Below are 27,044 nucleotides of genomic sequence, written 5' to 3'. Positions count from 1 at the left end.
GTGTAACGACTGCGAGGCCTTGAAAATATATAAATAACATACCGTAAAAAACTACACAAGAAAAAATCTCAGAATATATATATAAATAACATACCGTGAAAATAACACATAGAGCATCAACATGAAGCCCAAGGGTGTCGTGTACCAGATACCATACTCCAATCTTAAAAATCTAGGTGCTCTCGATGGGTTACTCACCAAGAAACAACGCGAGAAGAAACGTTCTTGCTTGTCGAAAGGACATGGAATGAAATTACTGCTCAGCACACCTCAATTGAAAAGATTGCAGCGTTCGCGGAAACAGCAAAAAATCGGAGGTTTCATATTCAGCATCCCGGCCATCCTAGCAGCATTGGGGGCCGTTGGAAGTTTGGCCGGCGGAAGTGCCGCCATTGCGAAAACCGTCATCGACTCGAAGAAGAACAAGGCCGAGTTGGAAGAACAGAAACGTCACAACCTGGCCATGGAGAAGAAAGGAGGAAAGGGCGTGATGAAGAAATATAAAAAAAAGAAACAGAAGCACTCACCAACCGAGACATTGAATCTCTGATCGAACCGTTACAAATCAAACACTTCAGAGGAGTTTTTATGTCCGACTCGTTACCTTCAAGCGTGAAAAGAAGAGAATGTGGAGTAGTCAACTTGGACGGTCAAGAAAATCCAGGCACACATTGGATATGTTACCACAAAAACGATGATAAAGCATTCGTTTTCGATTCTTTCGGAGGTGTTCCACCTACAAATTTAGTTCATTATCTGAAAACGAACGAAACCTCCATATACTACAACGACGAACGCATTCAAGATTTCGGAGACGTGAACTGCGGTCATCTCTGCCTCTCCGTGCTCGCGTTTCTCTCTAAAATAAATAACCCTACGGTCGAAGATTTCCAGAAAGTACTGTGGAACCTGAAACAGCATCACTAGGATGGGCGTGTTCCATCTCACGAGCGAATCTTCAATCTTGAAACTCACGCTGCACGACGACATTGTCTATCCTAAATCCGTGGCTCTGCGTGCATTCTACAGCATGTACCTCATACCTAATGTTACGCAGCACAACAACAAAATTAGCGTCGGAAGCGAACACATTGTCGTCACGCCAGGACAATACAATCTTTCCACTTTGCAAGCTCAGTTACCCAAAGGCACGTACTTTTCTCAAAATTCGGTTACGCACAGAGTGGAAATCCTGTCGGCGACGGAGACCGTGGACCTGGGCACCATAGGAGAACTTTTAGGTTTCGAGAACAACACCAAACTCGAAGCTGGCATCAAGCACACGGCAACAAACATTCCTAAATTCTTGGCCATAGAGACTCTGAACGTACACTGTAACGTGGCAGAAGGTATGATCACAAAATCCTCGGACGGATTGTTAGGAAGTCACAAGCAGACGGGAATCATAGCCACTTTCAAACCAAGTTCCGAATTCATGGAACCGATCATCTACACGCCCTCTTCGCCGATCTATTTTCCAGTATGTCGCAACCGCATAGACGACATAGAGTTGGTAGTGACGAACGAGAAAGGAGACGTGGTGGATTTCGCAGGTGCAACAACTACTGCCATCGTGGAGATCAACGTATAATAAATAACCATACATGTAAAATGGAGCAAATCGAAAGTTACGAATTGCAATCTTTCCCTCCCAACCGTCGCACGTTTGCCAATCTGAACGAAGCGAACAGGGAGATCGAATACGATGTGGACGTAGGCGACGGGTTTATTCATCCTCACAGAGCGGACCTCTACCTTCAATTCGACGTGGTGAAGAAAGAAAGCGGAGACGCGTTTCCTGCAGCAGCAAACTTGATACTCGTGGACAACTTCGTGCCTCACCTGTTCTCGCAGGTAGAGGTGAGGAAACACAATACCGTCATCGACAGAATAGACTATCCAGGCATCACGTCGACGGCAGTGGGAACATTGAAATTATCCAAAACAGACGCAGCGTACTATCAGGCAGGAGGATTCGAAGCCGGGACCAAAATATCGACGAGAAGTCACACGGTGCTCTTTCCCATGCGTCTGCTGCCTGGTTTCTTCTCGGACTACAAGGAGATCATGTGGAAGGGAGGACTGAGAGTCACGTTTCGAAGAGCGGCCAACGACAACGACGCACTGATGCGATACTCTACTTTGGGTCCGGACGGCACCACGCCGATAGCCAACACTTTACCCGAAGCAGCGAAATGCGTCATCCAAAGCATGGAATTGAGAATGCCGGTGGTGGAATACGAAACGAACTACGCCCTCAAGTACAAAGCGGAGATCTTGAAAAGTCCGCAGGTGCCGATTCACTTTCACGGTTACCAGTGCGTGCAGAAGATGGCGTCCGGAAGTCACATGGAATTCGACGTGACGACGCAGTTCAACAACATACAGTTCGACATGCCAGATTTCGTCGTAGTGCTTTTTCAGACCGGGAGGGACAAGAATCAGGAAAAAGATTCCAGCAAATTCGACGACTGCAAGATCAAGAACGTTTATCTGAAGAATGGCAGGAACGAAGTGTTCCCGCGCGAGAATTACAACCTCGACATGACCAAAAACAATTATCTCAAACTTTACGAAGCGTTTTCGGCTTACAAACGCGTGACCGAGGGAAGTGTGGACATGTACTACACGCCCAGCGAGTTCAAAGCACGGAGACCCATGACCGTCATCAACACATCTAAGAGAAAGAAGGTTGTGGTCAACGATCGAACCAACATCAAGGTCGTCTGCGAGTTCCACGATGCCTTGCCCGAGGATACCCTATGCAGCGTCATCCTGATTGCAGAGAAGTCCTTCGCCTACGACGTGAAGAACGAGAGGGTCACAGAGCAGTTTTAACAAGTTTTTAACATCTATTTTCTTGCACAATAAGAAATTTTTAGTACTAGCACAATCAGTTATAATGGCACAATACGAATTTCACTAGTTCAGATCAGTTACAAATGTTAATTTCATTAGTTATCAGCTACAATATCTTTTTGCACTATAGCACGAGACAATCAGAAAATTTGCACAAAAAAAAATTTGTTGTTGTTTTTTACACGTGAAAATTAACAATAAAATTTTTTTTTATCGTTTCAGATGCTGTCAAAACATCAAAAACACATACACACACACTAGAAAAAAGCATGCAACTTTATTTGTAACACGCACATATTCTCCATCTTCATCAAGAAAAATATTAATAATAAACATAATTATTTTTATCTATATCTCACAATAAAACTCTATATCCAAAAATATCACAACATCAAATAACACTAGAGTCGTTAGTACACGTTGCATGCATTACGGAGGTCCTCTGTAGGGTTTCATGGAAGTTTGGGGGAAAAAAATAAAACACGTGAAACTCTACAGAGGTGCGGTAATCTATAACCGCAGCCATTAGAAAACTTTTACATTTTTGGCTGGGCACCACGCATCCTGGCGAGGTTAGGGGCCAGGTATTCTAAAAAAAAACAACAATTATTATTTGTTTGTTTGTTTGCGTCACAATACGGAAAATAATAAAAAGCATACGCACACGCGCACGTATGTGTGTGGCACATCGTTCCCTCCCCGAGAGAGAGGTTTACGAAGATCACTATATATAAACATTTTGGCCCCGTTGATTCCAGCACTCCAACTTCATCTCTAATGTTGACGACAATATTCTAAAGGTAGAGAGAATGAGAAAATAAGAAAATGAGAGAATGAGAGGATGAGAGAATAAGAGAATAAGAAGAGAGGTTTACGAAGATCACTATATATAAACATTTGGTCCCGGACTTAGAAAATTACGATAAAATACACTCATCTTTCAAAATAAGAGGATGAGAGGAGAGGTTTACGAATGTCACAATATATATATATAAACATTTGGCTCCGGACTTGGAAAATTACGATAAGGTGCACTCATTTTTCAAAAATGAGAAGATGAGAAAATGAGAGGAGAGGTTTACGTAGGTCGCAATATATAAACATTTGGTCCCGGACTTGGAAAATTACGATAAAATACACTCATCTTTCAAAAATAAGAGAATAAGAGAATAAGAGAATAAAATAATAAAAGGCATACGCGCACGCGCGTGTGTATGTGTGTGCCACATCCTTCCCCCGAGAGAGAGGTTTACAAACGTCACGATCTACAAACATTTGGTCCTTCAAAAATAAGAAAATAAAAAAATAAGAAGATGAGAGCTCATCTTTCACTCATCACTGCTTTTCTGCACCCTGAAACATCGCCAGCGTAATAAATAAGGCACGGAACGTGGAGAGAAAAATAACTGTATGTGTGTGTGTATGTGTGTGTATGTGTGTGTATGTGTGTGTGCCACATCGTTCTCGAGAGAGAGGTTTACAAAGGTCACGATCTACAAACATTTTGGAGGATGAGAGGAAGATGAGAGAATAAAAAAAAATGAGAAAGATGAGAAGGATGAGGAGATGAGAGCTCATCTTTCACTCATCACTGCCTTTTTGCCCCCGTGAAACGTCGTCAGCGTAATAAATGAGGCGCGGAGCAGGGGGAGAAAGTGAGTTTTTCAACTTTTTGCGGTCGTTTGGTCGAGAAATCAGAGTTGGCCTCAGACGTACAAAAATACTCTACTGACACGCTATCGTAATTAAATACTTCATGTGGATTACCACATGATTTAGGGGGACGCATGACGAGATTTGGGCAGGGGCGACGACAGGGGGTGCGCTGGATTTGGGGAATATTGCGCCATTGGCCTTGGGGGGATGGGCACCCCTATGGAGATAAGTGTCTGGTCCAGTTTGCAGCCCACAGTTTGAATCTCACGTTGTTGAGTGGATTATCCATCCCGTACATGTGCAACAGCCTCGTAATAACACTTCTGGTACATAGATGTTTTGATGCCTAATGAGAAGAAATAGACAAACACACATACAGATATGGCTCCGCAAGCACACAATGTTAATACATGGAAACAGAGGAGTCCACCAACTTCGCTTATGAAAATGGGCGTTATTTTTCAAAGCGACGTATTTTTCAATAGGAGAAGAAAAGCATTTCCCTCCAGACCACTGATGCATTTCGAAGTTTTTGTGTTACAGAAAAAAATGGAACCAGTCCATAGAGTAAAACGCCTCACGCTCAATCCTCCGGACACCCGAAGCATTTAAAAAAGCAATCAAATAATGCAAAAATGAGATTTCTAACTTTTTTTAGTTTCTTCTCTTTTTTTAAGATTGCTTGCACTTGAACCCCCTTCCCCTTTTCGACGTATGTATGAAATAATCAGTGTGTGTGTAATTGTGTAATTTCACAGCAGCTTTCGTGGATTCTGTGCGCATGTCTCTGGCAACGCTGAACGAAACAAACAAGACCGTCTTGTTTACAAACATGCATTCGTTTCCGTTAATTTTAAGAAACGATTCATGTAATAATTTATCATACACAGGTATGTACAAACTTCATTTTTTTTAAGATTAATTAATTAATTAGTTCTGTAACGTGGTTGTATATTTGAAAGGTTGTTAAATGGTCGAGTTGTACGAGAAATTGGGTGGCATGCTTGTGTAAGGTAATATTTAAGTTGTTGTTTTTTTCAGCATAAAATATTTTTCGAAAACCAAACAGTGCTCATTACTTTAGGGAAGGTTCAAATTTTGTGTGACAATGATTGCTAAAATTCTACGATAATTAGTCTTTCTGCTAGGAGAATTTGAAAAAATCAAAACAATCGCCTCTAATTTCTATGAATTGTTAAGTACCTGTAATAATTTGACTGAAGCATGGAACAAATTTACACATACAATTGTCGATATTTATAATGAGTGCTGTCCAATAAAATACAGAACTATCAGCACTGGTAAGAAGAAAATGAGAACACATCTAACATGGTTCACTCCTAAATTAGCGAACCTTAGAGCTATTATGCTCAGACTACATGATAATGCCAAAAATGGCGATCAAACTTCTAAATTGAACTATAATGAGATTAAAAAAAAATTTAGAAAGGAAATAAAATTAGCTAAGCTAAAAGCTAATGAAGAGTACATAGCTAAGGCAAGTAATAAATGCAAAGCTGCCTGGTCAATAATCAAAAAGGAAACAAAGATAATGGACGAAACAAAGTTACCAAGTATCACACCCAATGAGTTTAATAGTTTCTTTATAAACAATCAAGAACATTTAAACAAAATTCCTGTGAACTATGAAGAAAATGTCAACAATGATCTTAATGGCTATCTTGGTAAGCAAAGTTTCCCACAATTTAATCATATAAATTTTAAGTGGATACAGATTCGTACGGATGAAATTTTAATTATTGTGTCAAAAATGAAAAACTCCTATAGTGAAGATTTTTTCGGTCTATCAACATTTATCATAAAGCATATAATTGACATAATAGCACTTCCAATTACATATCTTATTAATGGGACATTAAATGATGGTATTTTTCCTGATAACCTAAAAATATCTGTAACAGTCCCTATCCACAAAAAGGGTGACAGAGATAACCCTGGTAACTACCGACCTATATCCCTTGTTCCAGTGTTTTCTAAAATTATAGAGTACTGTGTAAAAAAACAATTGACCCCTTATTTTGAACAGAATTCACTTATTAATGTAGCCCACTTTGGATTCAGATCGGGGTTATCTACTATTAATGCGGTAGAGACTGTCGTAAATGAGATAATTAATGGTTTCGAGTCTGGCTCATATACATGTACAACTTTGATAGATTTAAGTAAGGCCTTTGATCAGTGACGTGCACTAAGGAGTAGCTAGTCTAGCAGAGATAGATCAATCAATCTCACATCTCGAATTATATTCAAATCACAATATTTATTGTCTTGTTAAAGCCACCACAGCTCATACGCAACACTTTCTTTTCCACGCGCTTCTCGTCCATCGGTGTGATCCGCGGGCAAAGCTGGCTGGATACCCTAGCTCGCTCTTCTTCAGCCAGGCCAGTTTCCAGGTAGAAACGGCCGGCCCAAGGAAAAGGAAGATTTCTACCTCTACCTCTCTTGGCCCCTCGCCCCCCGCTGCAATGGTTGAAAGCCCAGGCTTTCGGGTCCCCCAGTCTATCTCCTATAGGACAGATAGGGGATTGGTTTCTCATAATTTTTTTGTAAATCCTCTAAAGAACACAGGGTAAAATTTTCTGCAGTACTTATGTTCTCTGTATTTACACAACCTTTTACACGTTGTACAATATGTGCGGATGTATAATATGGGATGTAGTTTTATTATTTATGAAATGGGAACGTGTTATGTGCAGACAATAATGTTATGCTTTCTTTCTTTTTTTCTTTTTCAAATATGGAATATATAATGATTAAATTACAAATATGTGCTCAGGCTCTCTCTGACTCTCGTTTTAGTAGTGTTTTATTTAAATATACTACTCTTGGTCTCTAACAGTCATAAATACGGATGTATTTATTTGGGCAAGAGAACGCGTCTTCATATTGTTGTTGGTTTGGTTTATTTTACTTCGCTTTTCTGCCACTTTTGGTTATCGCGAAAATGAGGATTGAGTGATAATATGATGAAATTGGTTAAGGGACCTTATATGAACAATCCAGGCCAGGATTCGAACCCGTGATGAGTGCGCATTCTTGTCCTATGTGTTGCAGTGAATAATGAAATAATTTGGAATAAAAAATGTATCTCAGAACTCAAAAAGTCAAATGAATATCATTGAAGAAACTACAAAAAAGTGTGTTGTGTTTTGTTACCTGTCACCAAGTCAACCAAGCGTGGGGGAGTGGTTATCACAGCGCGCTACGACACCACGATTTTCGGGTTCGAACCCCGACCCAGGCATGGGCGTTCCCTGTGCTCGTCCCTTCATCAATTTCATCGTATCTTCGCAATTAACCAAATGTGACAAAAAAGCGACGCTAAGTAACAAAAATGAAATCAAATCATTGATTGATTGCTCAATTTGGTTTATTTTACTTCGCTTTTCCGCCACCTTTGGTACGACAAAATTGATGAAGGGACACACACAAAGAACACAAATGGCCAATCCGAGATTCGAACCCAGGATCTCTGGCTTAGAGTCAAATCAAATAGATTTTTATTTTCGAATGTGGGTGGGGGTTACGTGTACTTTTTTCTAGTACTCATTCATAATTTTGCAATCTTTTCCTGTTATTGACATTCTTCTTTTTTGTAGGAATACTGGCCCTAAAGGGAGGAGGGGTGTGACCCACACCCCCCTTGAGCACGCCACTGACTGCTACCCCAAGTATCGACGTCACCGCACGTCACTGCCTTTGATACAGTTGCGCATGAAATCTTGCTTAAAAAACTACAATATTATGGAATAAAGGGTATTGAACTATCCCTTCTTAAGTCTTATCTCACTAATCGACGACAGATAGTAAAATTTAATAATAAGAAATCTGATGAGCTAGACGTTTTGTCTGGTGTCCCCCAAGGATCAGTATTAGGTCCATTTTTGTTTTTAGTTTATATGAATGGCCTACCTAATTGCCTACCGTATAAAACAGCTATCTATGCTGATGACACTACCTTTATTACAAATGATCATAGTATTCTTAACCTTAGTATCAAAAATAAAGAAATGTTAAATGCTTCCTCTTTATGGTTTAAAACAAATAGCTTGGTGTTAAATACGACAAAAACAGAAACTCACTTTTTCTACTTAAATAACCCACCATGCACCTTAAATAATCAGGATTATGTAAAATTGCTTGGCATATATTTAGATACAAAATTAAGCTGGTCAATTCATACCCAGGAACTATGTAAGAAACTTGCCCGTGTCTTATATCTATTGCGGAAATTAAAAAGGTCTGTAAGTGAAGAAATGATGGTCTCTGTGTACTACGCTCTTTTCCATTCACACTTACTGTATGGAAATTTACTATGGGGAAACTCTACAGGTGCAAAGGAAGTCTTTAAATGGCAAAAGAAGGCTATACGTTGTATTAAAGGAGTACAGGATATGGAGTCATGTAGGGAATTCTTTAAGGAATACCGTATTATGACAGTGCCCTCTATAAATATTTATCATAGTTTAATGTACATAAAGGAAAACCTCCCCAGTTTTAGGTTGCGTTCTAATGTACATGACTATAATGCAAGGCACAATCTGAATATAGAAATGCCATACGCTAGACTATGCAAGACTCAACAAAATTTTAAACATAATGGAATGAGAGTATTCAATTTGCTACCAGCTTCTATACGTAATTTAGAAAACAAGCAGTTTGCTAAACACATTAATAATATATTAGTACGATATTGTATATATAGTGTCACGGAATTTGAAGAACACTTCCGTCAGGGCCTGTAAAATGTAAATGTCTACTCATAATGCATCACAGAGCTGTAAATTGGGTTTTTGTACATGACTTGTATCATGCTTGTATTGTAATCAAAATAGAGTACTATTTTCCAATTGCTTTCGCTGTAATAAAACATGTAGTGTAATTTGCAAACTGTATTGTTGTATGTGTAATATTTTAATATGTATTTTTAATTTTCTTTTCTTTGTAATTTTTTATATTAGTATTTATTTTATTATGACGAAGTCTATTGCAATCATGTTGTCTAATGACTAATAAAGTATTCTATTCTATTCTATTCACCGACTAACATATAATTGCTGTCATCATGAAACTTAACACCCATAGCCTAATAAGAACGGAAAATCATCAATTGTTTTCAAGCAGATTTTGCTACACACATAGGGAAAAACATGTGCACATTAAAAAATAACGTAAAATTACTATAACCATCAATCCTAAAACTTCTAACTTTAGAAGGTAAGGTAAGACTCTAGTTTACGTCCTTTTCCTAAGGAATACGTGTCATATATCGTTGGAAAGGTTATTTTATAAGGAATTCAACAATGTAAATCCCAAGGCGAAATCGAGAAAAAACGATGTTGTCCGGATATGCGTGATTGAACGTACTGAGGACATTTTTCGATGATGAAGCACATATTTAGGGGTGAAATGAGTGCTAATGGAACCTAACCTAACCTCATAGGCATACCTCGTTCCCGTGAATGGTTAGTGACAGAAAGTGTAAAAAGAAAAACTTACTTACCCTATGGATGCTGGAGCGCCGTCTGTCTGCTAACATGGTTTTGTAAACGGGCAAGAAGGACGTAAACTAGACACTAACCGAAGGTAAAATTAAATAATTCTTGAAGCTTTCCTGGCAGCGAATATTGAGATTTTCTCGGGCAATCAGCCTGAAATCACCTGGCTGATTGCCCGAGAAAATCTCTTCAAAGGTAAAATTAATTTACACACACACCCACCTTGATAATATGTTGTTTCTGCTGCATGTTGCACCTAGGATAAAGCATGGTATAGCTGCAGCTGTATGATAAGGGCAACACCAGCAGATATGATCGATTGCTGACGTCAAACAATCACATTGTGACAACACAAATCTCAACAAATAGAATCGCTAATTACTCGCTTACAACACATCCAAAAACAATAGCAAACGTTCATACAAAACACCATCTTCCCAACCCACTCAAAATGTTTTTATGCAGGGTCACCAGCACCACTGAAAAAACCTAGCCAGCCCAAATATGAAATTTTTGTGTGGTATTGATATATAGTCCTACTAGGTGAGGCTTGTCCCTTACGCCCCCCTTCCCCCACACACTCATGTTCCTTGCACAGTCACTGTTTTCATGTTGCAATGTAATATTGAACTAACTAACTAACTCTAACTCTCTAGCCAACTTAAACCCGAAGGTTCATGGCTGTAGCAACACAGGCCTTCCATCTGTTTCTATCTTGAGCAAGATCTATATACTCTTTTCCATCCCTACCAATTTCCTTTAAATCCATCTCAACTTTGTCCCTCCATCTTCGTCTTGGCCTTCCCACAGGTCTCTTACCATCACGTTTCCCAACAAGAATTCTGTAAACTCCTCTTTCCTCTCCCATTCGTGCCACATGGCCTGCCCACCTAAGTCTTCTTGATTTAATTATTCCAATAATATCTGGACATGAATGCAAATTATGTAGTTCTAAATTATGTAACCTTCTTCATTCACCTGTCTCCTCATCCCTTTTAGGTCCAAATATTTTCCTAAGGATCTTATTTTCAAATACTCTCAATTTATGTTCCTCTTTCAATGTAAGGGACCAAGTTTCACACCCATATAATACTACAGGCAAAATTACTGTTTTGTATATTTTAACTTTTAGTTTCTTAGATATTAAACGAGAAGACAAAAGTTTATGAAGAGAGAAGTAACATGCATTTCCTGAATTAAGCCTACTTTTTATTTCCTCTTTAATATAATTTTCACTTCATGAATTAAGTAATGATAATGGTATAAGATTGATTACTTTTGCAACCTCAAAGAATTTAATTGTGAAAAGTACCACTTTTAAACATAAAGATATCCATAAATATACCTGGTCTTCTCCAGATGGTAAAACTCATAATCAGATAGATCATATTCTCATTGATAAGAGAAGGCATACTAATATAATTGACGTTCGTACACATAGAGGTGCTGACTGTGCCAGTGACCATTATTTAGTAATTGCTAAATTAAGAGAAAGACTCGCAGTGATAAATCATAAGCAACAAAATCTAAAACTTATAAAATTTAATACAGGAAAATTTGCTGATGAAAGAATTAAAAAAGATTACTAAATTAAACTGTCAAATAGATTTGATGTTTTGCAGGATTTAAATGATGATGAAAATATAAATGAAACAGACGTAAATAAGAATTGGGAGCACATACGCAATGCAATAAAATCAGCAGCTAAAGAAACTATAGGATACCATAAACCAAGAAAAAGTAAGCCATGGTTTGATAATGAATGTCATAATCTAATAGAAATAAGAAATCAGGCTAGACTTAGGTGGTTAAATAACTCGGATGATACAAATCTAAGCAATTATAATAGAATAAAGCGAGAAGTTAACCGCACGTTTAGAAGTAAAAAAAGAGATTACTTGAAAAGCAAAATTAACGAAATTGAAACAAAAACAAAAATATCAGAGATTTATATAAAGGTGTAAATGAATTTAGAAAGGGGTGGCAACCTAAATTAAACTTGATAAAAGATAAAGACAGTGATTTTCTAGCTGACCCAAGTGAAATTCTAAATAGATGGAAGAACTACTTTAATGACCTTTTAAATGTTCATGTAGGAGATAAATCAGAAGTAAATGAAGTGCACACAGCAGAACCTTTAGTCCCAGAACCTAACTTGACTGAAGTTAAAGATGTTATTAAAAGGCTAAAGAATAACAAAGCACCTGGCATTGATTTAATACCAGCTGAGTTAATTAAATATGGTGGAAATTCATTAATATGTCAAATTCATAAATTAATTTGTTTAATATGGAATATAGAAGAAATCCCTCAACAGTGGAAAGAATCCATAATTGTTCCTGTGTTTAAAAAAGGTGATAAAATGAACTGCAATAATTACCGTGGAATTTCTCTACTCTCAACAACATATAAAATATTATCTAACATTCTTTTAACAAGACTTACCCCATATGCTAATGAAATTATAGGTGATTATCAATGTGGATTTAAAAGTAACAGATCAAATTTTTCACATCAGACAGACACTTGAAAAAAAGTGGGAATATAATCAAAATGTCCTTCAGCTATTCATTGATTTCAAAAAAGCATACGATTCGGTCAAAAGAGATAAATTATATAATATATTAGTAGAGTTTGGAATACCTAAGAAGTATGCACCAGTGAAACAGAAAGTAAAATTCGTGTGGGTATTAATGTGTCTGACAAATTTACAATTCATGATGGGTTAATGTAATATTGAAACAAAAAATATTAACTTAAGACTGCCATTCTCACCCAAGTTAACATCATTTCACTAGATGCCAAAGTAAAGTCTTACCAATTTGTCAAAATCTGTAAAGAACGTGATCAATGGAATCAATTTCTAAATAGATGCATAAAAATGTTTATTTACACCAAGCAAGTTGTGTCTAACATGAAATTTTGCTAAAAGGAGCATGGTTGCTACATGTCTGGAATACAGGGAATTGTGCATATCGTCTGGAATTTACGTGCATTTTGGAATCTCCAAGATAAAAAGTTGCAAAATGAACAAATTGTTCACTTCCACTTCTGGATTCGGTTCTTGTGTTCTTATGGTTCTCAGTCTTGTGCAAAATTATGATTCCTTCTAATTTCTGTACTAAATTTACACTTCTATAATACTGGATATTAGAAAGAATATCAAAGTAAAACTTGCAGTCCAGATATCTGATTGATAACTAAAGTACATTGACAATGATCATAATTATCAGAAAGGTTGGTGAAGATGAGGTTATCATCTATTATTTTATAGATCTTAGTCTTGTTGGCATTTCCTATGGAATTCCTATATGCAACAAAAATTTCTCCAGAAGCTGTGTACTTATAAACGTAAGCAAGAAAGCAGTATTTTCTACGACACTATAAATCTGCTAGAAAATGAAAAATTGTGTATGGTTTATGCACTTTTTCTGTTGTTTTTATATTGTGGAGATCTGTTATAGTGAAATAATGCCTCTGTTACCTTAGCCTGAAGGCTAGATGCACATGATTGTAGCACCCAATACATTTGATGCCAATTGTAATTTTACACTTTACTTTTCGAATTGTCACGTGTTCTTCTGTGTGTGTAGAATGAAATTTGTTAAGAAGAAGTTTGTGAAAGTGAATATTCATAATAATTAACGGATTATATATTTAATTCAAAAACACAAGGTTCAAAAGCAAAAATTATGATGATAAACATGGGCTGGAAAACCTGGAAATGTCAGGGAATTTCATAATAAAAAAATTGTATCAACCCTGCGGTTGCCTTGCAATTTATATTAATATGCCTTGTATTATTCTTCCAGACTTCTTCATAACATGGAGGGTTGATGACGGTGACCACAAATCTACTGGAAGTTGCACGAAAGATCATGGAAAATTGCAGTGGTGACAACAAACTTCATCACGTTAGTAATTTACTTTTCATCTGATGTTTTTATTATTGATTTGATTTCATTTGTTCCGGTGACTGAATGCACCCTCATAGAAAGTGTGTTGATTTTTTTTGTTATTCAATAGATTTTGATGTTTTATGCTACATAAAATTTGTTTTCGAGACATGGAAGTAGGCTTAGTGGGATGCATCCCATTCATGTATTTTGAAATTATGCATTTGTCCCATTTTCTGACTTTTATTTTATGACAGTTGTGTTTTGCCTACAGTAGTCATCAGTATGGACAGGGACGTTGGATCTTATTTTGGAGTGGGGGGGGGGCAGGTTTTCAAATCTGTCAACCAGTCCACAGTGACTCATATGAGATAAGAGTAAGAGGAAGCTGAGAGGCCTCTATTATGGATTATTTTATTACTTATAATTCCATTAAACTGTGCTTAATACAAGAAAACTGAAATATTATGTCTTAGGATATGATAATTACCGCAAATTTCCATCCCTGCCTGGTACTCGATCTTCGCATGCAGTTAGGCATGATGGTATTGAGGTATTCCTATTTTTTTTGTAATGATTACTGACATAACTGAAAACGCGCTACTTTTAAAAGTGGATGAAGTACACGTGCAAATGTATTGAGAAAATCCATGTTTCTGAAACTTTCTGATCGATGTGTTGCAAAAAAGTTGCCCGTGTTCTCATTTACCATTTCATCATTTTATATATTGTAGAATAATTTTAACAAAAACGTTGCATACTAAATAAGGATTACATGAATGAAAGAGTTCACGTTCACAAATCTAGTGCAAAAATATTTTTCCAAATATTCTTCAAAACCAAGATAAAGGCCGAATCACACAATACTGGATATCTAGTTTGTTAGCGCTGAACTGGCTACCTGCCCGGATGTGATGGCTGCCTGGCTGACTGCTTGACTGGTTTGGGAGAATAGGACATGTTCTAATTGCTACTGGCTTTCCTCGACTGGATTCTGTGGAACGGCCAATCAGAGCAAAGTTTGGCCATGTGAAGATAATCTGTGAGTTTGCAAAGGGAGTTTTTTGTTTGTGGTTTCCGAGTTTTGGCTGTTTGTTTTTATTAGTTTCTCGATAAAAAAAGAAAGAGATGACGTGCAGTGCATTTGTGTTCAGTTCATTAATATTTAGGTATTTATGCAAAGCGATGAGATGTACGTGGCAAATATGATTAGCCGAAAATGAAAATCCTTATTATTACAAGTGTATTAAATTAAATGTTTGATTTTTTTAAAAATTTATGAATGAGTCATGCGAATCTCATGTATGAACATGCATATCCGAGTTAATTAAAAAGCTTGTTTGGTATGCATTGATTACCATGAGCCAATCTCTAGTCCATACTTTACCTTTATAATTTTTAATAAAATCACAAAGCAGTAATTCTCCTACAACATTATTCAAATTGCTCATCCATCTATACAGAGATTGTCTGCATAAAAACAATTCTCAGTATTGGTTAATAATGCCAGCTATGAAATAGTGAGTATATCTCATATGTCTAAAGCCCCACAAACACACACATGCAAGTGCATGCTTACATGTGCACTACATGTCCAGATAGTAAATACTCGGTGGCTGTGGCCAAATCTGGAACTAACGATGGTATGAGAAATTATTTGCAATATGTAACAATGCCAATTCGCATTTACAATACATGAGATATGTCACACGTTGAGAAAATTTCCCTGCTCTGTGTATCACTTTGCTTCCTTCAATCATCTTTTCAGTTTTCACCTCAGCTTCCGTTGAATAGAAACACCCTAAACAACACAGGTCAACAATCAATCACCGTCCTAGCAGTAGAACGATCTGCCCATGCGAGAGGAAGAGCGGGGGGAGGGAGGATGCCTCATTTGCCAAGGGGACTAAATAAATGGGGGTTTCACCGACAAAAAGAATCCTGTGTCATTCTTTTCCTTGAACTATCACTTTCTCAAACTGTCGCATTTGGATATTTGCGTAAATCCAGACACCAATAAGTCCCGCACACCATTATCAACAAGCTCTAAAGTCAGATTATGGATATGGGTAATTGTTAAAACGGTTGGCAACTCTGTCTCTCCGGAAGTCTCCCATCCTCGCGCTGAGCGACAGGCTTCTGCGTAGTTGAAGGCCAGAGCTCAAGTTAAACCGAATGTACTATACTTATGAAATTCTGAACACCCAAAGTCTTTGAAATTATACCGAACCAGTAACAAACGTTTTACAGACTATGAGAAGTTTAGGATGTTGTAAGTATAGGATTCCAATATTTTCGATTTTGAAATACGTTGTAATCTTATTTGCCAACTCTCTCTGTAGCAAAATTCATTTTTTTCTCACTTGCATTACGTGGAATGTCAAACAAATATTCAGAAATTAACATAATGTGATATAATTCATTCATTCATTCATTCATTCATTCATTGTTTTCTGCCTAATTGGCAGGTTTTTCACTGCAATCTCCAGCTTTCCCTGTTCTCTGCCTTACGCTTCGTAATAGCATACGACCCAGTTAATTTAATATCATCCATAAGCTGATATCTCTTTCTTCCACGGACTTTTCTTCCTTCAACCATTCCCTCCAAGGCATCTCTTAGCAGGCAGTTTCTTCTTAGACAGTGTCCTAACCAGTTTCTTTTCCTCTTCTTGATGGTCTCCAGTATAGATCTTTTTTCACCAACTCTTTTCAGTACGGCTTCGTTTCTTACCTTGTCTGTCCATTTTACACGCTCCATTTTTCGCCATGTCCACATTTCAAAAGCTTCGAGTCGTTTCTCTTCATTTCTTCTCAACATCCAGGTTTCTGCACCATATAGTGCTACACTCCACACAAAACATTTCACTAATCTCTTCCTTAGACCTATGTCCATGGATCCACAAAAAACATTTTTTCTTCTATTGAAAGCTTCTTTTGCTATTGCGATTCTCATTTTCACTTCTTGGTTGCAGCTCATCTCACTGCTTATAGTGCATCCGAGGTACTTGAAGCTATCCACTTGCTGGATTCTTTCACTGTTTGCTCTCACATTAATATTCCTTGGTTTCCGTCCTATAACCATTGCCTTTGTCTTCTTTACATTAATCTTCATTCCATACTGCTCACAGCTGCTGTTTAACTCTTCTAACATACTATTTATGGTTATTTCATCCTCAGCGAATAATGCCATGTCATCAGCAAATCTTATGCAGTTTATTCTTCTTCCTCCCAATTTGACACCTCCTGTGCCCTGGAAACAAGTTTTCACTATATCTTCTAAATAGATATTAAACAAAGTAGGCGATAGGCAGCATCCTTGTCGTACTCCTCTTCCAATTTCACAGCCTTCTGTCATTTCGTCTCCTGTTCTCACTTTCTCGTTGATTCATGTATAAGTTGCTTAGAAGTCTTCTCTCTTTCCAATCTACACCAATTTTCTTCAGAATTTCTAAAAGTTTAACCCAATTCACTCTATCAAAGGCTTTCTCCAGGTCTACAAATACTACAAACACATCCTTTCCTTTCTCTAAATATCTTTCCCCAATGGTCCTCAGTAAACCAATTGCATCCCTTGTACCTCTTCCTTTCCTGAAACCAAACTGTTCTTCCTCTAACTCGCCACTGACCTTCGAGTATAGGCGTCTGTTCAAAATTTTAGAAGAATTTTTGCCGAGTGAGATATCAAGCTGATTGTCCTGTACTCAGAACATTTTCTGGCATTGCTTTTCTTCTGCAGAGGTACCAAAACAGTCTCCGTGAAATCTTGTGGCCAATCCCCTTTCTCATAGATTTCATTGCATAAATGCAGTATTTCTCTTTTTCCATCTCCCAGGCATTTGATAAGTTCAACAGGAATTTCATCAGTGCCCATTGCTTTCCCATTCCTCATTTCTTTGAGTGCTTGCTCAAATTCTTCATTCAGGATATAGTATCCTTTCTCATCATCAGGCACGTCGTCTTCATTTTCTACATTCAGACTGTCTGGGTGATTCTCTTTCTGGTAGAGCTCTTCAACGTACTTTCCCCACACATTCGATATTCCTTTTTTGTCTGTGATTTCACATCTTTCCTCGTCTTCTATCATCCACATTGTTTTCCATTTCTTCTTTTGGAAGCCCAAGCAGTTTACTTCACGATACATCAAGTCATACCTTCCTCTTTTTTCCAGTTCTTCAATTTCTTCACATTTTTGTTTCATCCATTGTTCTTTTGCCCTGTCAGTTTCTCTTCTTAGCTGGTTATTCAGTATCTTGTAATTATGTCTTCCCTCTTCTGTATTTACATTCTTCCATTTTCTCCGTTCCTCCATTTTTTCCAGCATACTTTCAGTAATCCATGATTTCTTTGCACTTTTCCTTTCCCTGTAGCCTATTGTTTCATCCACTGCCTTCTGTAAGCAGCTTTTTATTCCATCCCACATCTCATCCTTATTGTTACAACTAGCTTTAAACTTATTATAGTTTCCTTGGATATAATATGAAACATAATTATGGCTGAGCCAATACCACTTTGAACTACCAATACTTGAAAATTGTAATGAATGAAAGTTATTCAAAATATTGATCAATATTAGTCATTTCTCCAATTATATGCATCAATGTACCAAAAAATTTGCTTTAGAATATTCAAGAATTACATCAGAATTGCAATAGATGTCATATAGCTACAAATCCAGTTTTTATGCAAAACTGGTGCAAAATGTAAAGGAAGTTTTAATTTTGCATAATTTCTAGGATAATTAGACTCTGAGAAAGAGTCTCGCGGCATTTTTATGGACCCGTGAAAGCAGTGACGTGCACTGAGGAGTAGCTAGTCTAGCAGAGATAGAATAATCAATCTCACATCTCTAATTATTACAGGTAGAAACAGTAGAAAAAATATTTTTTTTTTTACTCTTGTAGGAGCAAAGGTGAACTACAGGTATTGGAACTCCTCTCCATATTTCCACAGTGCTGATCCCAACATCGTGATTGCAAAGTCCTTCTGTCATGTTCATTGCTGGCTTTGAACAAGGATGTCCAGTTAATTGCTTCAGTATGGAGCAAGGGTGAGCAGCTATTGCTGGACAGAACCTGCTATAAAAAGGATGTATATAATGCCTCTGTATAATAGCAGATTGTGTCCAGCTTGTTGGAGGAAGTGAATTATTTATTTCGTGTCAAAAACAAGTCATTTTTATTGACTTGGGGAATTTTTTCGGGACTTCCTGTGTTTGTTTAAATCCACTTTATGCACAGGAAGGCTAATCAGGACTGGACCTACAGTTAATGTGGGATCTGAAACTGTTTGTGAGTGTCCCTTCACTCATTGTCATGATTATCCAAAAGTGGCAGAAACGAGACTTAAAATGACAAAAATTTGATTGCAAAGTCCCTCTACCATGTGCAGTGTATGTATGTATGCTCACAACTAATGCTATTAATGTAAATCTTCCTTAAAATGACCCCTAAGTCTCTTTATTAGAAAGTAGTTCTTTTTACAGCAGCATCTTGAGTCTTTCAAATTATTTTGTAGTAGTAGTGTACTAATTTTTGAACAAAGAAAAAAGTTTGAATTTGCTGTGGCCAAACTATACTTCAGTTTGATATACATTGTGTTACCATCAGTTACAGTAGAAAAGGTTTTTTTTTAAGTCCACTTTTTTGCACAGAAAGTCTAATCGGGACTGGACCTACAGTTTAAAGTGGGATCTGAACCACTATGTGCCTCAAGCAGGTATCGAACCCAGGACTTAATACTTTAGGGAAAGGGGTCATTGTTTGAACTAGTCAGTGCCAATAGAAACCTACTACAGTAAGTGGACTATCGGTATTTACCACTTTCTTATTGCAATTTGGGGTTGTGTTTGGCTAGGATTAATACATATATTACTAAAATAAGTATAATTTTGTGTTATTTATGCTATTATTTTTTATATATATATATATTTCTTTACCAGCAGTCAGTACACAGCAGGTAATATGTAATAGCTCACCCCCTGCTGCTCCTATCCAAGGGTCAATTTCTGTTCAGCTTTCCTTCTTATTATTACTTTTTAACTTTGTTAAGAGGGATTCTAAGTGTGGTGTTTAGCTAAAGTGTAGTGACCTATTAAATCTTAAAAGGATTAAAACAATAAAATAAAAAATACACTTTAACAAACTTACTGTGTCAACTACAAAATCATCCTGCATGATTTCGAAGGATTTATATTACGGCTGAGCCGATACCGATACTTGTATAATTCCAGTAGGCTAGTTACCGAGTCACCAAACTCACCACATCACATCACATTCTATTAATGATATCAAATACTCCCAAATTATTCTCATATAGCAATATAACACTCAAAATGTCCTGTGACATTTTATGTGAACTTCTTTCTACCCCCAGAGGATGAAAAAAGGAAGTTTTTGAAATTTTGAAGATACACCAAAAAAATCGGTGGATTATTATGTGTTACTGCTTCATTTCATGATCTTCAATTTCATTATACATGTCCTTAAGGGGAGAGAAAGTTATAGCCTGTAAAATAAAATTTATGTAGTCCGTACAGCTTGCACAAGGAATGCAAAATAAATACAAATATAAACATCATTCTTATGGTTTGGATTAACCTGGGGAGGGAGGAAAACGATGTAAAAATATACACAAATACAGATAGAATAGAATCACCTTTATTGAGTGGGTGTAGCTCTGTATATGCCCTGCTGTCCATTATTCTCTGTCATTTGCAAGAAAAACAAGTCAGCATCGGGCAGCAGTCACACAGAAGGGAAGAGCACAAGAAGAAAATTGACAACCCTCCCTCCCACAGCGACATTTATCTGTTTTCCAGGAACTCCGGAACATTATAATAATGTTGTTTCGAAAATGTCACGTTTTTAACCCACGAGTTTGCAAACAAGAATTGGCAATGAATATTTTCTTTTATTTCCACATAGCATTGCCCAGGCAGTTACATGCCTTCAGTGTCACGTTTGGGCTCAGCGCTTTCACTTTAGCCCTGCCTTTGATCTTGTCATCAGCTTCCCAGGAGGGTATATCATCTTCGGAAATGCAATGGAATTCTTGTGCGGGACCTGCCTCAAGGAAGGGTGAATGAACCTTTGAAAATGACAAATCTTTAGAAATGAGTTGTTTCTCATGGCTGCTGTAACCACTCAAAATCTTTGGTATCGGCTCAGCTATAATCTATATGCATCCTCACATTCCTCTTAAACTACCTCTTTCAATCTGCAAGGAAAACTTAGCAATTGAAAGATCATCTTTCATGGAATACATTTTAAGCTTGCATAGATGGTGCTGAGAGTTTATGTAACATAAACTTTGTTCAGAAGGCAGAGGGAGTTTTTTTTTATATTCATGGTCATGGCAAGATGTTGTGTATGAATCCTTGCCATCAAAGAGTTGCAGACAGATATTTGAATGGCAGGAGTGAAATAATACTTTCAATTGTGCTCTTTATGACAGACTTTTAACATTTCCTGTTGCTATCCTTGATCAGCCTAGCTAAATTAAGGAAAATTCTGCATCAGACAAAAAATCAGCTTAGCTAAGCACATTTGTCATAGTATCAGATTACTTATTACATCACTATGGTTTAATGTAAAAAGAATTTGTTTAGTTTAAAGTATTTGTAAATATGCCTCTGTTCAGACATGATGAGATTTCCTCCAGATGAACCACTAACCAGTCTGGCATTTCAAAAAAATTATCTATTTTCTTCTCTATTACAATATAGGTTTATTTTGTGACTTAACCATTGGTCTGGCCAACCCCCATGGCAGAGTGGTTAGCACATCACACTACGATGCCAGGGGTCCCGGGTTCGAATCCCAGCCTGGGCATTTGTGAGGGTCCATTCATCAATTTCATCATGTCATCACTCATCCCCAACTTCGCAAATTAGCCAAAAGTAAAATGCGAAGTAAAATAAAGTAAATCAATCAATTTAAACATTGGTCTGTAAAGGGAAACTGAGTTGTCAGATTAATGATTTCTGGACTTTTTTTTGCATCATTTTTCTGCCACTGCTGGCAAATTGCGACAATGAGGATGAGGGATGAACGCACGGAATACCAATGCCAAGATTGGAAACTGGAACACCTGGCATCATAGTTCAGCTGAACAGAAGTGTGGGTACAAGTTGTTACCGTTTTAGGGTAAATTCTACAACCTTGAATAATGTATATTTTTTGTACCATTGCAGGAGCAAATATGAACTAGCAGTTCTCTGGTCGATGGAACTTCTCTCCATGTTTCTGCAGACAACATTCTGAATCAGTGTCCTGGTTTGCAGTGCTCACCCCTAACATCACGAATGCCAGGGCTCTCAACCATGTTCAGTGCAGGCAGGCTGCCTGGCTTCAAGTCAGGATATAGAGCAAGGGTGAGTTTAGTCACAACGAATGCTACCATATTTCACCACATAATTGCCGTTGAATTTGTGTTTTTTTAAGTATTACGTCAAGCTTCATTTTAAAAAAATGTGCCAGTATTACCAGTACTTAATAGGTAAATTCTGGGTTTCTAAACATCTAAAAGTAAAATTCTCAGGGAATGAGTCGCAATGAAGTACATCTGAAGGACTAGAATGTCCTCCTTCCTGTTGATGATAACAATTAGTCACAAATTTCTGCAACCTTAGTCATATTCACACAGGCATGCCATGTTATTCTTGCGTTAATTTTTGTTGTTATCATCAGAAAGTGAACTGATATGACACTTTTTCCAATACTGATTCAGATAACCAAAAATCAATGGGGCCAATAAAAAATTGCAAATGATTCTTACAGAACGTGAATGATTCTTTCACCTCCTCAATTAGTGTGTGTAATAAGTTGGTTTAGTCTTTCATAAAGAACTGTGTATTTAACCTTGACATTCGAATTGTATGATGAGAACAATAATAAAATTGCGGGAGATTACACTAATATTACTGATGCTCTAATAATCATGGCCTGAACATCTTTGTGAGTGCCCATTTATTAATTTCATCGTCGTCATTAGCAGAAAGGCGATGCTAAATAACAATAATCAAATCATATAATAGTAAGGTGAAGAGATGTTCTTGGGAATGAACCAGATGATTTCCGAATAAGCCTTGCAGAGCTAATGTCGCTCTCATCTTCAGGAATTGAAGTGCATTCCATCCCTCCTGGAACCATAATTTTTTGGGATGAAAATTCTTGATGTAGCTGGCATGTTCTTTTGCAACGTTGTTGGATTCTCTTCCCTATTTGTTCAATGTAGGCTTTACCGCAGGAAAAGGGGAGACTGCAATTTATTGGCACACCTGAAGATGAGTGACGTTAGCTCTCTAAAGCTTAGAAGCCTGTTCGGAAATCATGTGGTTGATATTCCCAGGAAAGCTTCAAGAATTGTAAAACTAAGCTACAAGGAGAAATTTAGACTTCGCTACTCTGGAAAGAATTGACGATTCTGGAAAACTGAGGGAAATCTCAGGGGAAAATACATTTCAGGCTCACGTGGGAATCCCGAAACTGTCTTTGGTGCATGGAAAGGATTCACGGTATACTTGTGAATGTATGTTAAAATTGGATAGACCAAATCAATGCACATCATTTCTTCATGACAGTTTAGCAAATATTTTTCCAGTCTGAGTTATTGTTTGTACATTATAGGTATTATTACATTGTGGTACATATTCTCAAGTGTTGCGATGTACAGGCTTTGGTTTCATTATCTGATGCTACAATTACGTGATGAAAGGTTTTTTAAAAAATGGCCAAAAAAGAGGGCACAATGATTATGCAGTGAAATACGGTATTTCTGGGTCTGCTATAATCAGGATGGCAAAATTGCCTCCGGTTAAAAACAGGTTCGGTCCAGCTTTTTATAATTGTTTTTCCTTGATGTGGATGTACTGTACATAAACTTACATTTTTTAGTACATTATTATTAAAAGACACTATCAATAAAGGTTTTTTCTACTAAATAGTTAACCAACATTTTCTAAACAAAGATAATATATATCCAACTGTAAGGTTAGGTTCACAAATCAAAGATTCCGAACACTGAGGAAGAGGAATTTCACAGTTTACAAGAGTTTTATAGAATTTCTCTCTTCCTTGTGTGTATCTATTACACTCAAATATGATATACCGGGTGGTCCAAAAGTCCCGGAACGGTCACATCGTGAGAAATACACATCGAATTGGAAAAACGAAAAAATACGTGTTTAATAAGTGAAAGAAAGCTATTCAATGATATCACACATGATTCCCCACCCCCTGGGGGTGGGGCGAGGGGCAACTGCATTACTTCCAAAGTTTGAAATACACGTTCCGAAACTGTATTAAAGACTATATATAATCCCGTATTCTATTGTTGGTTTGTAATAGTTTTTGGAAAAAATTCATCATGGTACTTGGATGACTTCCCCATTTTGTTGTAGCCATAGAACGAAATTGTAAATTACTTCTGCCTTTTTCACTAACATTTTTACATGAGTTTTCCATGTTAATTTATTATCAAATATAATGCCTAAATATTTTACTGTATTTTCTATGGGAATGTGTAACTTTTTTGTGTATTGGTTCACATTTTTCGGAGCTCCTTTTTTACTAAATATAATCAGGTTTGATTTTTCTGATGATATATTCATAGACCTATTCTCAAGAAATTTTATCTACTCGCTTGACACTCATATATACATAAATCATCTGCATATTGTATAAATCCAAATGGCTCAGGTTCGTGTTTATTATTACATGTTACCTTCATAATAAATTCATCTTTTCAGGTTTCTTTAAGTGGTATTAATCGAGGGGTATGTGGTTTGCGGATTGATTTAAATTTAGCCCACACTGTACTTGGTACTAATACACTCTTTGTTATTTATGTCTTCTCAATACTTTGCCCACAGTTGTCTTTTTGCACTGATATAACTTTTCTTGACCTTCGCTGTTGCTTTTTATAATTACAAGTTTCCTGTTTTATAAACTTTTGTAGCTTCCATTCACTGTATTTTAATATTTTGGCAATCTTTATTCCACCAGTGTACTATTGGATAATTTTTTACAACTTCCTCTTTTGCTCTTGTACATGATCTGTCCATAACAATACTAACAGAATCTACAAAATAATCATATGTACTCTTATCAATATTATTTAAATCTGTATTTTTAAATAAGATTGTAAGTAATTTAGAATATTTATTGCAATCAGCTTCGTTAACTTTCCATTTTCTGAGAGGAATAGTGAAAGATCTCACTGAATTAGAATCAGTATAAAAGAAACATGGATAATGATCACTGTCTGGTTCCCACTGTAATTGACCACATATATCATCTGACATTAACGTTAAATCTATAGCTGTTGGCCAAGTACCTAATATTCCTATATACATATCAGACCCGTCATTAATTACAGTAAAGTTGTACAAATCCATACATTCTACTAACACTTTCCCCAACTTATCTTCATCCTGAAATCTCCTGCAATAATAAAAGGCTTTTCTATGCATTGAAACATTTGTGATAATGTATTGGTCGTTAATTTCTGTGACTTCACCTGTAGGTATATATATAGATACTAACTTTTTGATTCATAAAAGCAATTTTAATTCGTACGACTTCAATTTTGTATGTGTCTATATAGACAATGTATAATCAAAAGATATAGGTTCAAATGGGATGCTTTCATGAATCATAATTGCAACTCCTTTATACTATCATCTTTAATCTTTTCATAAATTTTGTGATAATGATTTACTTTAAAATGTTTGATGGGTTCACAGAGATTTCCGATAAATATAAAAGTTCAGGTCTATATTTATCTATTAATTTCACCAGATTTTGCTTTCTTGCTTTCGGTGATGTTACATTCCAGTGTACATTCCAATGTTTTCCATTAGTGTTTCTTCCACACCCTAAGGTGTCTCTCCAAAAATTTCCAAATCCTCAAAAACTTTCTGCACCTGGCCATTTATTTGTTAACATTCTGTTATTAAGCATAAAAGAAATACTAAGTCAGAATTTTTAGTTAATGTCGCCATAAGTTTCACCATTAATTGTAACAAATTATACATAAGATCCTTCTGAGATGATATGTGAGGAAGTACACGATTTTTTTTCTGTTCTTCATTGTTGTAGATTCCGATGTTCACCTCCTGCATGCTTCTGTTTGTACTATCCACATCTTCCTCATTATTCCTTGTCTGAATTACAGTTCCTGTAGACTTTCCATTTAATTGTTATTGATTACTTTGAAATTTCTTTAGAGAACCTTTACTTGATTCTCTTTGAGAATTCCCACCATTATAATTCTTTGTTTGCGAATTGGAATTTAGTCTGAAATTTTTTCCACATTTGGAATAGTCTCTCTGACCTTCTGGAGGAACTCTTTTCCATGAAACATTTTTCAAGTATGTGTCTGATTTTTTCACCCCAATCACTTAAGGCTTCAAATCTGTTATGCTATTTCCTACAACACCAGTCTTTCTTGTGTTAATTTCACTTACTTGACTTTTATATGGTTTTTTATTTGATCAGCATATGAATTGCCTTGTACAACATAATTGCTTGGAACATTAGCTGTTATTACTTTCTCTCTTGCCGGGATAAATTATCATATGGCATAACTCTCATGATTAGTCACATTTATCTAGAAAGATGAGAAATTGACAAACTTACTAAAATAATCTGTCTATATGCATTACCGTATTGAATGAGAAATGTTCAGATGAATATGCAAAGTAACACGAGTTTTGATTGATTTTTTTAGTGTGTCTATGGAGATAGAGCCAACGTATTTTCGGAACAGCTACGAGATCTTTCACTTCGCTAGTTAGCGAGCCTAAAATTCTACTCGTGAATGCGACGACGTAGCAAGTTGCGCAGAAAGAATGCTCAGAAATCACTTGTGCGTGTAAAGTCGAGGTGATAGGATCGGGTGTTTGAGTTTCGCGTTCTTGCCGGGCTATTGTTGTTTTCTACAATCTTTTGTTGAAGACCGGGTAGAAGTGCTATTACGTTAGAATATTAGAATATGCCTCCTACACACTCCAAAATATATCGTAGGACACTTAAGGGACAAACGCGTGAAGTTGTCGCGAACGTATTGAAATTTATGCAGGAGGAAGCCGACCAAAAGGATCTGAAGTTGC

At 36.7% G+C, this 27,044-nt stretch overlaps 1 long non-coding RNA gene across 1 annotated transcript; it reads left to right on the top strand.

Annotated features, from left to right (window-relative positions):
- The first annotated feature begins 5,319 nt into the window (after nucleotides 1-5,319).
- On the top strand, nucleotides 5,320-22,459 carry LOC145998993 (uncharacterized). Its single transcript, XR_014443355.1, has 3 exons — nucleotides 5,320-5,405; nucleotides 13,850-13,951; nucleotides 22,125-22,459. It is a non-coding gene; the product is annotated as an uncharacterized LOC145998993 (long non-coding RNA).
- The last annotated feature ends 4,585 nt before the right edge of the window (nucleotides 22,460-27,044 follow it).

Source organism: Lepisma saccharinum, chromosome 14, assembly GCF_977018435.1.
Source record: "Lepisma saccharinum chromosome 14, izLepSacc3.1, whole genome shotgun sequence".
Lineage (NCBI taxonomy): Eukaryota > Metazoa > Arthropoda > Insecta > Zygentoma > Lepismatidae > Lepisma > Lepisma saccharinum.
Note: the sequence above shows the minus strand (reverse complement) of the source record. Positions and strands in the feature narration are given on the sequence as shown.